Source organism: Salmo trutta, chromosome 24 (genome assembly GCF_901001165.1).
Source record: "Salmo trutta chromosome 24, fSalTru1.1, whole genome shotgun sequence".
In the NCBI taxonomy this organism is placed as follows: domain Eukaryota; kingdom Metazoa; phylum Chordata; class Actinopteri; order Salmoniformes; family Salmonidae; genus Salmo; species Salmo trutta.
The window spans coordinates 46,042,468-46,059,401 of record NC_042980.1 but is presented as its reverse complement, the minus strand read 5'-3'; the positions used below and the strand labels follow the sequence as shown (position 1 = coordinate 46,059,401).

Here is a 16,934-nt window from a genome sequence, read left to right as displayed (position 1 = left end):
CAATACATTCATTTTACTTTGTGAAAATACATTTTTTGGGGCCAAATATACACAATTTAGCTTCACTGTCCAAATGAAGACGTAGGTTAGGGTAAGGGTCTGCTATTGTCTTCTCTGTTTAATATCTCTTTTGACTAGGTCTTTATCTCCTTCATTTAAAAGTACTAAACAAATCTCCTTAAACATCATTTATAACTAAACCATTCCAGTTTTAAAGAGGAACCTGACATTATCATTATTGTTATTCACTTTTAATAAAACAGGCATCAAGTTATTATAATGCCATCATACAATTATTCTCTACATTGATGCGCTCTGACCAATCAGAAAGTGGATACATGTAATTTGTCACTTTAAATAATATTATCAACCATCTTCACATATTTCCTGAGGACATTTTGAGATGAAAACATAAAAACAATGCAGATATGTGATGATATCTTTGTTGGCTACATCTCAGAATTTCTGCATTGACAAATTGTCAACCACAGTCTACTAATCTTGTCAACTGCCAGTCCAAGACAATCCGCTTGGTCCTGCAACCTTTTATGTTTCCAGCCGACCTCTTGTTCCTCCTGTAGGATTTCACTGGTGTCGTCATTACAGCATCTCACTGATCTTAGCCAATCTTATACATTTGTTGAAGACAAATATACAACACCCAGTCAAAACTGTTCGCTGCTCTGGCACCCCAATGGTGGAACAAGCTCCCTCACGACACCAGGACAGCGGAGTCAATCACCACCTTCCGTAGACACCTGAAACCCCACCTCTTTAAGGAATACCTGGGATAGGATAAAGTAATCCTTCTAACCCCCCCCCCCCCCCAAAAAAAGATATAGATGTACTATTGTAAAGTGGTTGTTCCACTGGTTATCATAAGGTGAATGCACCAATCTGTAAGTCGCTCCGGATAAGAGTGTTTGCTAAATGATGTAAATGTAAACATTTCGCTTATTCTACACATTTTTTAAAAGTTGCATTTGGACATTTTTTTTCCAAAAATCTGGTTATATTTCTACGGGATCGGTGTCTTCCCCACGGGACGGTTGAGCTAACATAGGCTAATGTGATTAGCATGAGGTTGTAAGTAACAAGAACATTTCCCAGGACAGACATATCTGATATGGCAGAAAGCTTAAATTCTTGTTAATCTAACTGCACTGTCCAATTTACAATTACAGTGAAATAATACCATGCTGTTGTTTGAGAAGAGCGCAGTTTTTAACTTGAAAATGTATCAATAAACCAATTAGGCACATTTAGTCAAACTTGATACATTTTAACAGAAATGCAATAGTTTATTGGATCAGTCTAAAACTTTGCACGTACACTTCTGCCATCTAGCGGCCAACATAAAAATTGTGTCTAACCTGGAATAATACATTGTGACCCTTCTCTTGCATTTAAGATTTAAATGAACACATTTCTTTCTTTGTATTATCTTTTACCAGATCTACTTTGCTTTATTCTCCTATATTAATTTCACATTCACAGGCAGTTAAGTTTTGGTATGTCATTTTAGATGAAAATTGAAAAAAAGGGTTGGATCCTGTTTTAACCTGTTTCTTTTTTTGACAACATCTCAGAATGTTTTAACCGTCAAGATGTCACCCTCTGAGGCTGCTGATTTTGCCATTGGCCAGTATAAGGCGATCTGCTTGGGCCTGCAACTTTGCACGATACTGTCCGATCTCTGAATCCTCCTGTAGGATGTTATCAGTGTCATCTCTGTGTAGCAGATCCAGCATTTCACTGCACACAATCTTGGCTGACTGCTTCAAGATGAAGTAACAGATCATCATGGGCACCTGGTCAGCCAGTCTTTGCACCACAATCTGTGAGAGAGGTGAGAGGGAGAGTGAGGGCCCAAAGTGATGAAATGGCCACAAGCCAACCAAAATGCAATAAACCATAAAGCAACGCTGCCACAACAATGTAAATGTGAAACATTTGTCAAAAAGCATTAATGAGAGATCTGATCATGCCCGTTGATGATGTCATGGATTCATTGTAGAGGGTGGGACAGCTTATAGAGTTGGGCCAATTTATAGAACAGACGCCATGTTACCACCTTTAAGCATTCCATTTATCCAGGTATAACAAGTATGTAGATTCTAATTCTATATTTTCAGTTACACAGCATTGTTTAAAAAAAATGTAAATGCCATGAACTGCTATTGGTCAATATTGCCAACATGGCTGACATATGGACATTGTTGATTATACTGTGTAATGTAAATGCATCATAATGTTATTAATGATTATACCATGGCATTGTTGAATACTCATTTCTGATTGGCTTGAAGGACGTTCTATGACGCATGGTATATAATTGTTGAAGGAGCTAGCACATAAGCACTTCGCTGCACCTATTATACCAGCTATGAACTGTATGTGACGAATACAATATATGGTTCTAGGGTGGAGTACCAGGCTAGTTGTAGTCTATACATACACGTTGAGATCTACACAAATGTGTGGAAGGCACTGATGAGAAAGTGTGTGAGTTTGTTGATAAGTACACTACATAACTGTATGTAGTTTAGATTTTATTTCTGGAACATCTCCTGCACTCTTTAAGCAAAACATACTGCATAGTAGATGTGTTGCATTGTACCTCATAGTATGCCTTGAGCAGCTCAGGGTACTTGCTCCTGGTGTCGTGAACTGAGCCTTCTGCTGTTCCCTCCTTTCGACTATGTTGAAGATTTCATCCTGTGTGTAGACCTGCATCTCCATCTCAAACTGCTCCACGATCCTCTCCTTCACTATGGTTGACTGCTTTTCCTGGATTGATTCATTTTTTCTCTGAGTTTAAACAAAGATTAAGATTCCATGAGGACAAAGAACCTTAGATGCAGGGAGGCAGTGAAATACTGTTACTGTTTCAGATAAAAGTTCAGTTTGACATGCTCTAAATATGTTGTGGTGTTTTAATTTTAACATTTCAGGGTACAATCCTACAATGGACAACCTGTAAATTGTAATTCGTCATAAAAATATGTGATTTTTAATTGCTACTTTGCCTTATGTTTCCTTGCCTTCTTGCTAGTGCCACTAACTAAGATTTCCATTTCAGCCTAAAATCACAGAATAGAGAATTGTATGATTATCATGTCAGAACGCTTAACAGTTTACAATTGTCATTACCTTTGAGACCTGATGAAGATAAGGATAATTCTTAAAGATCTCTTTGGACAAATGATTAAATTGCTTCTGGACCATGTCTGAAAAACAAATAAACGTATTTGGTAAATAGATGTTCCACAAAATGTTTTTATTTAAAGGTGTAGTACAGCCAAATTACAAGTCAATAGTCCCAATGTTATAATTTGTTTGTGCTTCATGTCCCAAAAATCAATAAGTAACTTTGAGCTACACAATCAATTTGAGATACATTAGGATCATTTGGACATGAAGCGAGAAAAATGGAAACAGGTAAATTAAACCAAAGCATGGATTGATGTCACACCTTGTCCATAGACTGCTTACAGGGTAAGGAAAGCAACATGTAATTTGAGTGAACTATCCCTTCAACATGTCCTATTTAGTCAATTAATAAAGTTACTGTCACATGCAAAAGTACAATGACATGCCTTTCTTGCAAGATCTAAACACAACAATGAAGCTCTAAAAATAACATAAGTTAGAACAAAAACACTAGAGAATTAAGAACGTGAGAATGTAAGTAAACTATATACATGAACAGTTACAGGGTCAGTAGCTATATACAGGGACAGTTCCAGGGTCAGTAGTTATATACATGAACAGTTCCAGGGTCAGTAGCTATATACAGGGACAGTTCCAGGGTCAGTAGCTATATACATGGACAGTTCCAGGGTCAGTTCCAGTAACATATGTGCAAAGATACTGAAGTGGTATGGTTAGATACTGTATGTATAAGCGTAAGTTGACTAGGCATCAGGATATATGATAAACAGAGTAGCATCTGTGTATATGATGATTGAGGGTGTGTGTTTAGAGTCAGTATAAATGTGTGTAGATGTTGTGGTTGAGCAGATGGAGCGTGTGTGTGTTTGTGTGTCTGTAGAGTTCTGTGAGTGTGCATAGAGACAGTGCAAAAATAAAAATAAATAAAAGGGGTCAAGTCAGATAGTCCGGTGGCCATTTTGTTAGCTAGTTAGCAGTCACAAGGCTTGGGGATAGAAGAGGTTCAGGAGCCTGTTCAGGAACCGTTTGCCGTGCGGAAGCTGAGAGAACATTCTATGGCTTACGTGGCTGGGGTCTTTAACAATTTTCCGGGCTTTCCTTTCACACCGCCTGATATAGATGTCCTGGATGGCACGTAGCTCTGCCCCAGTGATGTACTGGGCTGTCCGCACCACCCTCTGTAGCACCATATGATCGAGGGTGGTGCTTTTGCCATACCAAGCAGTGATGCAGCTAGTCAAGATGCTCTCAATGATGCAGCTGTAGAACTGAGGATTTGAGGGCCCATGCCAAAGCTTTTCAACCTCCTGAGGGGGAAGAGTCGCTATCTCGGTATAGAAGCCTGACGAGCCAGATGAGGCATCCCTGGTTGCTTCGGTAGCCGCACTTGGACCCGATGTCACCAGTAAATAATACCTGTTGCTTCTCTTTGGTGAGGGAAGCACACCTGTAACGTGTACACTAATAATGAGGAAGCAAGTACAGGGAGTGAATTTAATAAACAAAGGAACATGAAACAAAACAAGAGACAGGAGTGGAGTACAGACAAATACAGGAACAGAAACAACAGGGGAAAGAACCAAAGGGAGTGACAGATATAGGGGAGGTAATCAGGAAGGTGATGGAGTCCAGGTGATTCTCATAAGGCGCAGGTGTGCGTAACGATGGTGGCAGGTGTGCGTAATAATGAATAAACTGGCGACAACAAGCGCCAGAGAGTGGGAGAGAGGGAGTAGACATAACAAGGGCTTTTGGTCACTTACCTCTGATTGTCTGTATTGTCATCATAGCTGGTCTCTTAAGTTCAGCCACTAGTTTCTGAACAACATGTTGAAATACCCTGTAGTTAGTGAATCCTGGCAGCTCACTTCCCCTGTGCTTCTGATCATATTCATCCACCACTTGTTGCACTACTTCGTGGTCTAAATTCAGGAAAACAATGTTAATCATTTATTGGAGATTATAGTCACTTGTATGACATAACTATTAGTAGTATATTAATTATATCAGTAAATATTAGGAATTATTAGAAACAAATATTTATTGGTTAGACATGGTATGATGAGTAATACCTGGACTATTCAAAACTGTACCTACAATGTGATTTTGCATTTTCAGACATTCCATCCACTCTAACTTTCTTTCGCATGAGCTCAAACATATTCTCCTCAATGATATACCCTTTGGACAGTTGAGTAATCTGCTCATTGAAATCTGTTATGACCTGAAGAAGGAAACATAACAATAAAACATACCTGTTTAAATGTTTAATATTAAGGTCTTTTAGATTACTGTTCAATGAAGACCCATCCATCCTTAAGTCCTCTACAGATATTAAACAAGAACTATCTTACAGTGGCTTGTCCAAGTGTTTTTTGTAAGATCAGCTGTCAAGGCAAAGTATTGTTTAACCTGGTGACAAACATAATCAGTTGGAAATTAAGGAAGGAGAGTGGAGAAAATTGTAATGCTGTTTTATTTATCTTTCTGGACAGTATGTCTACTCTTACACCAGTGTTGCAAATCTGACCAATCCAAATGGCAGAGGATGTGCAACAGAGTTGATGCCTTTACACCAGGTACCATTGTCCAAATTCTCTATAGGACATTGTCCTGACAATTTACCAAACCATGACTATAACACACCTGGACTACTGTGCAACAGTATGGCTTCCAACCCCACATCATACATTTTTATTGAAATTTTGTACATTAGTTTACAAAGCTGAAAGATGTACTCACCTGAATGAGGTACTTCCTCTTCTCTGCAGGTTCCAGGGGAGGCCCGCCCTCTATTTGACTCAATAAATGCTTTACCTGCCCCATCTGCTCCTTTATCGTCTCTGACATCTGGGGCAAGGATTGCTGACCAGGAGCAAACATACAAGTTTATAGGTACCAGACCACATGTTTTCCAGTGTGCACGGTGTGTAGGTTGGACTAACCTTGATGTGTTTGACCAGGGCATTGCTGAGCTTGGTGGCTAGGCACTTGGTGGTTGCCTTCTCCTCACACAGGAGGGATCTTTACATTGAAAGGGAGAGAAATATAACAAACTAAGGGCACAAGGCGAGACACAGATGCAGACACTGGAGGCAGAAGGTTTGAGTCTTGATATTTATTAAACAATCCAAAAGGGGTAGGCAAGAGAATGGTCGTGGAAAGGCAAAAGGTCCAACCAGTTCAGAGTCCATGAGGTACAGAGTTGCAGGCAGGCTCGAGGTCAGGGGTAATGGTCAGGCAGGCGGGTACAGAAAACAGGCAAGGTTCAAAAACCGGGAGGACTGGCAAAAGAGAATAGAAGCAGGAGTACGGGAAAACCGCTGGTTGACGTGAAAAACATACAGGACAAACTGGCACAGAGTGACAGGAAACAGGGATATATACACCAGGGATAATAAGGGACACCTGCAGGGGGTGGAGACAATCACAAGACAGGTGAAACAGATCAGGGTGTGACACAAACACAGTATTTCATCCCAAAACTTTTCCGACACATTTTACACCTACGTTTTTATAAAAACTGTCAAATACAAATGTCACTTAACCCTTGGCCTACAATAGCCCCACGGATATCTACATAACATAATAAACATTCCACATCAAAATCAATCTGTTTAAGCTAGAGATATGTGCTAAGTTAACATAAGGAATAGTTTTTTTATGATTATACCAAGGATCAATTAGCCATTTGCTTTTGAATGGTAAAAAGTGCAATACTCAGAAATGTAAGAAAAGGGAGGGGAGGGACTCATAAGGAGAGACCATTCATAAATACTATATGGAACTACTCTCAACGGATATGTGGGAGAAAATAAAATATATATTCATAAAATCCTGAAATCAACAATTTGGGGCAGTGAACATTTTCAGATGTGAAGCCATCAAAAACAAAGATGCGAGTTGACTTAACACATGGCAAGAACACATTTTACCTGAAGTGCTCGTGATTCCTCAATTGCATCAGTTATTGACATGTTTCCCTCAATTTTCATCTGACCACGACATTTCACAATGACATAGCCCAAATTTAGAACGATGACTATATTTTGGACAATTTCCAACACATTATTCTCTGCTCCCGGGTCTATCAGGTCTGGCTTTGTCAGAATGGCTTGAAGACAAATGAAAAGCATCATGATAACTGCTAATACAAAAACCATTTAAAAAATAAATTAATCTATATAATGTCTTTACCCAGAGTTCTTGTGCCTTCAGGATCCACTTCTTGTGCCATTTTCAGGGCCTCTGCTGTTGCAATGTCAACATTACATGGTACCACCACCAAAATAATGGTTCTCTTATTCTTTATGAATTTCAAAATGAGATGATTGATCTAGCAAAAAAGGAAGAGGAGTGTGACAAAGCAGTCAGGATGCAAGCCTTTGACCGAGTTATTTGATTAATCTACGAGATGGTATCAGACTGCTTGTTACCGTGATATCGCCCTGTGTGGGGCACTCTGTTCTTTATGGTTCTGAAGCTCAACCTTCCTCAAAGCCAACACATTCAAAGTACCTTTCACCAGATTCAAACATCATAGCTACCTTGCTAGCAATTATGGTAACAAGTCCAAACCTTCTTATCAGCTCTACACACAGCCGACATCGTTGTCACCATATTATATCATCATAGTCAACATAGCTACTAAAACTAACATGTTAGTAAACATGCTACGATCATGCAGTACAGTGTTCAGTCAGCAGCAAGCAGTTTAACAGTTACACTGGCGGGCCCCAGTGGCTAACAATTTATAAAACCTATAAACTTACCTTGACTTGGAAAAGTTCATTTAATGGATAGCCATAGCCAGCTAGCTAACATAGCATCCCTCTCTGTTTGAGCCTGGTGTTTGAGTAGGCTAAACTAGCGAGTGGCCTGCGCTAGCTAATTAAGTGAAAGTGAAAAAAATATGAAAAATAGCTAGTACTCCCTCTCTTTTTCCTGCTTCTCCTTAATTTTTGAAGAAATTAATTTGTTCAAAACTGTTCTTATTGTCTTTCTCTCTATTTGAGTAACCTACTCACCACATTTGATGTATTGCAATGCTAGCTAGCTGTAGCTTATACTTTCTGTACTAGATTAATTATCTGATCCTTTGATTATGTGGACAACATGTCAGTTCATGTTACAAGAGCTCTGATACATTGGAGGACATCCTCCAGAAGTTGTCATAATTTCTGTGTTAGTCTATGGAAGGGTTATGTGAACCACAAGCCTCCTAGAATTTATATTGAAGTCAACATATTTTTTTTTATTTCACCTTTATTTAACCAGGTAGGCCAGTTGAGAACAAGTTTTCATTTACAACTGCAACCTGGCCAAGATAAAGCAAAGCAGTGTGACAAAAACAACAACACCGAGTTACACGTAAACAAACGTACAGTCAATAACGCAATTGAAAAATCTATGTCCAGTGTGTGCAAATGTATAAGATTAGGGAGGTAAGGCAATAAATAGGCCAATGAGGCGAAATAATTAGAATTTAGCATTAACACTGGAGTGATAGATGTGCAGATGATTATGTGCAAGCAGAGATAGTGGGGCAAGAAGCAAGAAGATAAATAACTATATGGGGATGAGGTAGTTGGGTGTGCTATTTACAGAATGGCTGTGTACAGGTACAGTGATTGGTAAGCTGCTCTGACAGCTGATGCTAAAATTTAGAGAGGGAGATAAACGTCTCCAGCTTCAGCAATTTTTGCAATTCCTTCCAGTCATTGGCAGCAGAGAACTGGAAGGAAAGGTGGCCAAAGGAGGAATTGGCTTTGGGGGTGACCAGTGAAATATACCTGCTGGAGCGCGTGCTACGGGTGGGTGCTGCTATAGTGACCAGTGAGCTGAGATAAGGTGGGGCTTTACCAAGCAAAGACTTATAGATGACCTGGAGTCAGTGGGTTTGGCGACGAATATGAAGCGAGGGCCAGTCAATGAGAGTGCCATACAGGTCTCAGTGGTGGGTAGTATATGGGGCTTTGGTGACAAAACGGATGGCACTGTGATAGACTGCATCCAATTTTCTGAGTAGAGTGTTGGAGGCTATTTTGTAAATGACATCGCCAAAGTCAAAAATCGGTAGGATAGTCAGTTTTATGAGGGAATGTTTGGCAGCATGAGTGAAGGAGGCTTTGTTTCAAAAAAGGAAGCTGATTCTAGATTTAATTTTGGATTGGAGATGCTTAACCTCTTGACGGTCGCCTAGGATAGGGGGCGCCACAGCGCATTTTGAAAAAAATCCGTGCCCATTTTATACGGCCTACTACTCAAACTCAGAAGCTAGGATAGGCATATAATTAATACTTGTGGATAGAAAACACCCTAAAGTTTCTAAAACTGTTTGAATGGTGTCTGTGAGTATAACAGAACTCATATGGCAGTCAAAACCCCGAGACAGATCGAAACAGGAAGTGGAATTCTGAATTGCGGACTCAACTTCATCACGTTGCCTATTAATCACACCGTGAGCTATGGTTCATTGAGCACTTCCTATTGCTTCCACTAGATGTCCCCAGTCTTTACAAAGTGATTTGAGCCTTCTACTGTGAAAACTGTCAGAATGACACGCTGTGGAACGTGGTCACACGGAGAGGGCCATCACCATTATGACGCCGGCCCCCCTAGCTACCCTCCCCTTTCGAAACGTTTTGAAACACAATGCAATCGTCCCCCTCGAATCTTATTGGAGCTCTAGTTGAACAAGCCCCTAAAGATTTATGTTATACAATGTTTGACATGTTTGAACGAACCTAAATAAGAAAAAAATGCATTTTGTTGAAAGAGTAGCCCCGCGCACGTCGGAACTTTTGGTACAGCCTTCAGAACGCGCTAACAACAACAAGCTAATGGAACATAAAGGATGAACTTTTTCGAACGAAAATACATTTGTTGTGGACCTGGGATTCCTGGAAGTGCCTAAGGATGACGATAATCAAAGGTAAGGGATTATTGACAATAGTATACAAGACTAGATTTGATATGCGATTGTTCCAAGATGGCGCTGACCAGTATTGCTAGCCTATTGTTCTGAGTATCGCATCCCCTTTTATCGCAAAGTGTGATTACCCAGTAAAGTTATTTTTAAATCTGGCATTACAGGTGCTTTCAAGAGATATTCATCTATAAATCTTAGAATGACAATATAACATTTTTAAAATGTTTTCGAATAGTAATTTCGTAAATTGTAGCGCTGTTTCATCGGATGCATTTGAGGGAAAATAGTTAGTCAACGTTACGCACCAATGTAAAATGCTGTTTTTATATATAAATATGAACTTTATCGAACAAAAGAATGCATGTATTGTGTAATATGATGTCCTAGGTGTGTCATCTGATGAAGATTGTCAAAGGTTAGTGCTGCATTTAGCTGTTTTTTGGTTATTTGTGATGCATGTGGTTGGTCGGAAAATGGCTATGTGGCTACTTTTACGATATACTCCTCTAACATAATCAAATGTTTTGCTTTTGCTGTAAAGCCTTTTTGAAATCAGACAACGTGGTTCGATTCAGGAGAGGTGTATCTATAAAACAATATAATTTGAAAAAAAAATTGATTTTTTTTTTATTACATTTTGTTATGCTAATGGCATACGGGACGGAGGCCGCACAGGGGTTAATGTGAGTCTGGAAGGAGAGTTACCAGTCTAACCAGACACCTAGGTATTTGTAGTTGTCCACATATTCTAAGTCAGAACCTTCCAGACTAGTGATGCTGGACGGGCGGGCAGGTGCGGGCAGCGATCGGTTGAACAGCATGCACTTAGTTTTACTTGTATTTAAGAGCAGTTGGAGGCCACGGAAGGAGTGTTGTATGGTATTGAAGCTCGTCTGGAGGTTAGTTAATACAGTGTCCAAAGAAGTGCCAGAAGCATACAGAACGGTGTCATCTGCATAGAGGTGGATCAGAGAATGACCAGCAGCAAGAGCGACATCATTGATATATACATAAAAAAAGAGTCGGCCCGAGAATTGAACCCTGTGGCACCTCCATAGAGACCGCCAGAGGTCCGGACAACAGGCCCTCTGATTTGACACACTGAACTCTGTCTGAGAAGTAGTTGGTGAACCAGGCGAGGCAGTCATTTGAGAAACCAAGGCTGATGAGTCTGCAGATAAGAATGTGGTGATTGACAGATTTGAAAGCCTTGGCCATGTCAATGAATATGGCTGCACAGTGTTGTCTTTTATCAATGGCGGTTATGATATCGTTTAGGACCTTGAGCGTGGCTGAGGTGCACCCATGACCAGCTCTGAAACCAGATAGCATAGCGGAGAAGGTACGGTGGGATTCAAAATGGTCGGTGATCTGTTTGTTAACTTGGCTTTCGAAGACCTTAGAAAGGCAGGGTAGGATAGATATAGGTCTGTAGCAGTTTGGATCTAGAGTGTCTCCCCCTTTAAAGAGGGGGATGACCACGGCAGCTTTCCAATCTTTGGGAATCTCAGACGATACGAAAGAGAGGTTGAACAGGCTAGTAATAGGAGTTGCAACAATTGCGGCAGACAATTTTAGAAAAAGAGGGTCAAGATTGTCTACACCAGCTGACTTGTAGGGGTCCAGATTTTGCAACTCTTTCAAAACATCAGCTATCTGGATTTGGGTGAAGGAGAAATGGGGGAGGCTTGGGCAAGTTGCTGTGGGGGTTGCAGGGCTGTTGACCGGGGTAGGGGTAGCCAGGTGGAAAGCATGGCCAGCCGCAGAAAAAATGCTTATTGAAATTCTCAATTATCATGAATTTATCAGTGGTGACAGTGTTTCCTAGCCTCAGTGCAGTTGGCAGCTGGGAGGAGGTGCTCTTATTCTCCATGGACTTTACAGTGTCCAGGAACTTTTTGGAGTTTGTGCTACAGGATGCAAATGTCTGTTTGGAAAAGCTAGCCTTTGCTTTCCTAACTGCCTATGTATATTGGTTTCTAACTTCCTTGAAAAGTTGCATATTGCGAAGGCTATTCGACGCTAATGCAGTACGCCACAGGATGTTTTTGTGCTGGTCAAAGGCAGTCAGGTCTGGAGTGAACCAAGTTCTACATTTTTTGATTGGGGCATGCATATTTAAGATGGTGAGGAAAGCACTTTTAAAGAAAAACCAGGCATCCTCTATGACGGAATGAGGTCAATATCCTTCCAGGATACCCGGGCCAGGTCGATTAGAAAACTTGTTAATTGAAGTGTTTTAGGGAGCGTTTGACAGTGATGAGGGGTGGTCGTTTGACCGAATACCAATTACGGACGCAGGCAATGAGGAAGTGATAGCTGAGATCCTGGTTGAAGACGGCAGAGGGTTATTTAGAGGGCAGGTTGGTCAGGATTATATCTATGAGAGTGTCCATGTTTACGGATTTGGGTTTGTACCTGGTAGGTTCATTGATAATTTGTGTGAGATTGAGGGCATCTAGCCTAGATTGTAGGACGGCCGGGGTGTTATGCATGTCCCAGTTTAGGTCACAGTATGAGCTCTGAAGATAGATGGGGGGGCAATCAATTCAAATTTGGTGTCCCGGGCACAGCTGGGGGCTGAAGGTGGTCTATAACAAGTGGCAATGGTGAGAGACTTGTTTCTGGAAAGGTGGATTTTTAGAAGTAGAAGCTCGAATTGTTTGGGCACAGACCTGGATAGTATGACAAAACTCTGCAGGCTTTCTCTGTCGTAGATTGCAACTCCACCTCCTTTGGCAGTTCTATCTTGTCGGAAAATGTTATAGTTAGGGATGGAAATTTAAGGATTTTTGGTGGCCTTCCTAAGCCAGGATTCAGACACGGCTATTACATCCGGGTTGGCAGAGTGTGCTTAAGCAGTGAATAAAACACATTTAGGGAGGAGGCGTCTAATGTTAACATGCATGAAACCAAGGCTATTTTGGTTACAGAAGTCATCAAATGAGAGCGCCTGGGGAATGGGAGTGGAGCTAGGCACTGCAGGGCCTGGATTAACCTCTACATCACCAGAGGAGCAGAGGAGGAGTAGGATAAGGGTACGACAAAAGGCTATAAGAACTGGTCATCTAGTGCGTTCGGAACAGAGAGTAAAAGGAGCAGGTTTCTGGGTGCGGAAGAATAGATACAAGGCATAATGTACAGACAAGGGTATGGTAGGATGTGAGTGACGATGAGAGAGGTTTTGTCTCTAGAGACACCATTTAAACCAGGTGAGGTCACCGCATGTGTGGGAGGTGGAACAAAAGGGCTAGCTAAGGCATATTGAGCAGGGCTGGAGGCTCTACAGTGAAACAAGACAATAATCACTAACCAAAACAGCAATGGACAAGGCATTTTGACATTAGGGAGAGGCATGCGAAGCCGAGTGATCATAGGGACCAGTGAGTAGCTAGTCGAGCTGGAGACACAGTGATTTAAAGAGCTAGTGGGCCGGGGCTAGCAAGCTGGAAGAAGGGCCTTAGGGGGACGTCGCAATGGAAGAGTCTATTGTAGCCCCCTCTCACCGTTACGTTGGCAGACCAGTCGTGATGGATTGGCAGGGCTCCGTGTAGACAGTAAAAGGGTCCAGGCCAATTGGCAAAATAGGTATTGTAGCCCAAGAAATTGGCTGGCTAGCTGCGATGATCCAGGTGAAAAGGTTCAGAGCTTGCGGTAGGAATCCGGAGATGTGGAGATTGTGGAGAAAAAGCAATCCGGTATGCTCTGGGTTGAATTGCTCTGTGCAGACTGGCAGAAGTTGACCGTGCTAAGGTTAGCTGATGACCGCTAGCAGTGGCTAACTGACTACTAGCTATTAGCTTGTTAGCTGGCTAGCCTCTGTTGGGGGTTCCGGTTCTAAAGTATAGAAAATAGCAGATCCATACCACATTAGGTGAGGCGGGTTCAGGAGAGTATGATGAAATTGAGGTTAAAAATATATAAAATATATACGAAATATACACAACGTAAAAAATATATATACACGGGACACGACAAGACAAAGACAAAAACATCTGAAATGCTACGCCATCTTGGATACAAATAACCTCAAGTGGTTTGTGGTCAGATTGAACTCTGACCGGGACACCATAGACATACTGATGAAGCCTCTTCAGTGCGAACATGATTGCCAGGAGTTTCTATCTGGGCATAATTTTGTCTGCCCCACACAGAACTCTGGATCCACTGTATTGCCTTGTCCAGGTCCTTAGGATCCACTGTCTGGCCTTGTTCATGTCCTTAGGTTCCACTGTCTGGCTTTGTTCAGGTCCTTAGGATCCACTATATGAATGTATCGTCATTCATTACGGGAATCAGGCCAGATCCGGCTGACAGACCTGGGCCAGCAGTTTTAAATCTGGCATGCCGGATTCAGATGTTTGTACTACTGTACCTGGGCTGGTTAAAAGCACCTTTAAACTAGGGGTGTGACAACATGGCTGTACTCATAATCATATCCGTAAATTGACAGTTGATAGTTGGATTTGATCGGATGATAGTTGTGATCGGCAAAAACTGAAGTTTTTTAAAATGCCTAAATGTATTTTGGCAAAATACCTCCCTGCACATTCTCACTGAAAAAAACCCTGCAGATTAGGAGCAACATGTGGAGGGGTGTGTGTCCTCAACTTGCAGCTGGCAGCCAAATTTGCTTTCACTCAGTCAGAATGCGCATCAGTGTTTCTTATTTCTTTCCTACCCTTGCCCCACTTCTTAGATATTAAGCAAACTGATAGCTTGATAGCAAATTTCCTCGCCATGTGTTTTATCATAGTAGCAGGCAGCAGGAACATAAATGATCTGACCGAAAACATGCAAGGAAAACTGATCGGGTGAAATTATGAAGCAAGTGGATGGAGAAATACAGCTTCACTCTATACAATCAGAGCAGCGGGAACAACATACAGCCCGCCCTTCTCTTTAAAGAGTTATTTAGACAATGCAGAACCTTGCGCATGAGTGACTGACATGAGAAAGACACCTGCTGGCACCTGACTATTGGGAGGGGATCACGGAAAATTACCAAAAATACTCTGATCTTAATAGCATCCAGAAAATTGCGTACATCTGTTACGATACTCGTTTTGATCGGCTACTCGGCAAACCCTTAATTTAAACAATCACCTGAGAGGAACTTTCTCTGAACAACACACGATGAACCGCTGAGTCTTACCTCTCCCAGAAGAGCCCCAAACTTTATATCGAACCCCTGAACAAACATTATTCATGTGAACTGAACCGAGAAAGAAGAGAGCCTATACTTGAGTTCCGACGAGTGAGAAGCTTCTTCGATCGAAAGCTCCAAACGTGGAGACCACAGACCTTTTTCCTGGCCTACCACCTGCCATCTCTCCCAACTGGACCAGACAACACAGCTAAAATTCATGTAAATATATCTCATTGCAATGAATTTCCCTTTTGTGTGACACTGTGTCCATGTAAACGTGGTGGAAGTAACTGAGTATTGTAAAACACAGTTAGTCTTAATTATATATCACAATGAATATTGCATTGCACCCATTCGTATGCGAACAGATAGCCTACCCACTGGCGACCCATTGTGTGACCTTACTAATGTAGCCTCTCTTTAAAAACTCCTGTTTGCACGAATAAGAATTTCCAACTCTTCCAAAATCCAGTTAAAGTGATGTCAAATCTGCAGATGAATCCGTAAGTCTATTCAGTTGATCAGTAGTGTTTCCCATGCCAATGATAGTATTGCATTACATTTGTATCTTGTCTAATAAGACAACTGTAACTAGGGGAGAGCCGGGACGAAAGTAACAGGGCGAAAGTAACACGCCCATTTTCTCAGATAACACAGAAGCAAGTGAAATCAGCACGCTCCTAATGTGTCATACGACCTTTCTGCAGGAAACAGCCCAGTCTGACCATGTTTCTAATGTGGCGTACGACCACCCCGCAGAAAACAACCCAGTCTGACCATGTTTCTAATGTGGGGTATGACCTCCCTGCAGGAAACAGCCCAGTCTGACCATGTTTCTAATGTGGGGTATGACCTCCCTGCAGAAAACAGCCCAGTCTGACCATGTTCCTAATGTGTCATATGACCTTTCTGCAGAAAACAGCCAAGTCTGACCATGTTCCTAATGTGTCATACGACCTTTCTACAGAAAACAGCCCAGTCTGACCATGTTTCTAATGTGGGGTATGACCTCCCTGCAGAAAACAGCCCAGTCTGACCATGTTTCTAATGTGGCGTACGACCTCCCTGCAGAAAACAGCCCAGTCTGACCATGTTTCTAATGTGGGGTATGACCTCCCTGCAGAAAACAGCCCAGTCTGACCATGTTCCTAATGTGTCATATGACCTTTCTGCAGAAAACAGCCAAGTCTGACCATGTGCCTAATGTGTCATACGACCTTTCTGCAGAAAACAGCCCAGTCTGACCATGTTTCTAATGTGGGGTATGACCTCCCTGCAGAAAACAGCCCAGTCTGAACATGTTTCTAATGTGGGGTATGACCTCCCTGCAGAAAACAGCCCAGTCTGACCATGTGCCTAATGTGTCATACGACCTTTCTGCAGAAAACAGCCCAGTCTGACCATTTTTCTAATGTGGGGTATGACCTCCCTGCAGAAAACAGCCCAGTCTGACCATGTTCCTAATGTGGCGTACGACCTCCCTGCAGAAAACAGCCCAGTCTGACCATGTTTCTAATGTGGGGTATGACCTCCCTGCAGAAAACAGCCCAGTCTGACCATGTTTCTAATGTGGGGTATGACCTCCCTGCAGAAAACAGCCCAGTCTGACCATGTTCCTAATGTGGTGTACGACCTCCCTGCAGAAAACAGCCCAGTCTGACCATGTTTCTAATGTGGGGT

The 16,934-nt window shown here is 41.8% G+C and overlaps 1 pseudogene; it reads right to left on the bottom strand.

Moving 5' to 3' along the window:
• Window positions 1-1,266: 1,266 nt before the first annotated feature.
• LOC115161393 (interferon-induced GTP-binding protein Mx-like) overlaps window positions 1,267-16,934 on the bottom strand; it is an 81,628-nt pseudogene continuing 65,960 nt past the window's right edge.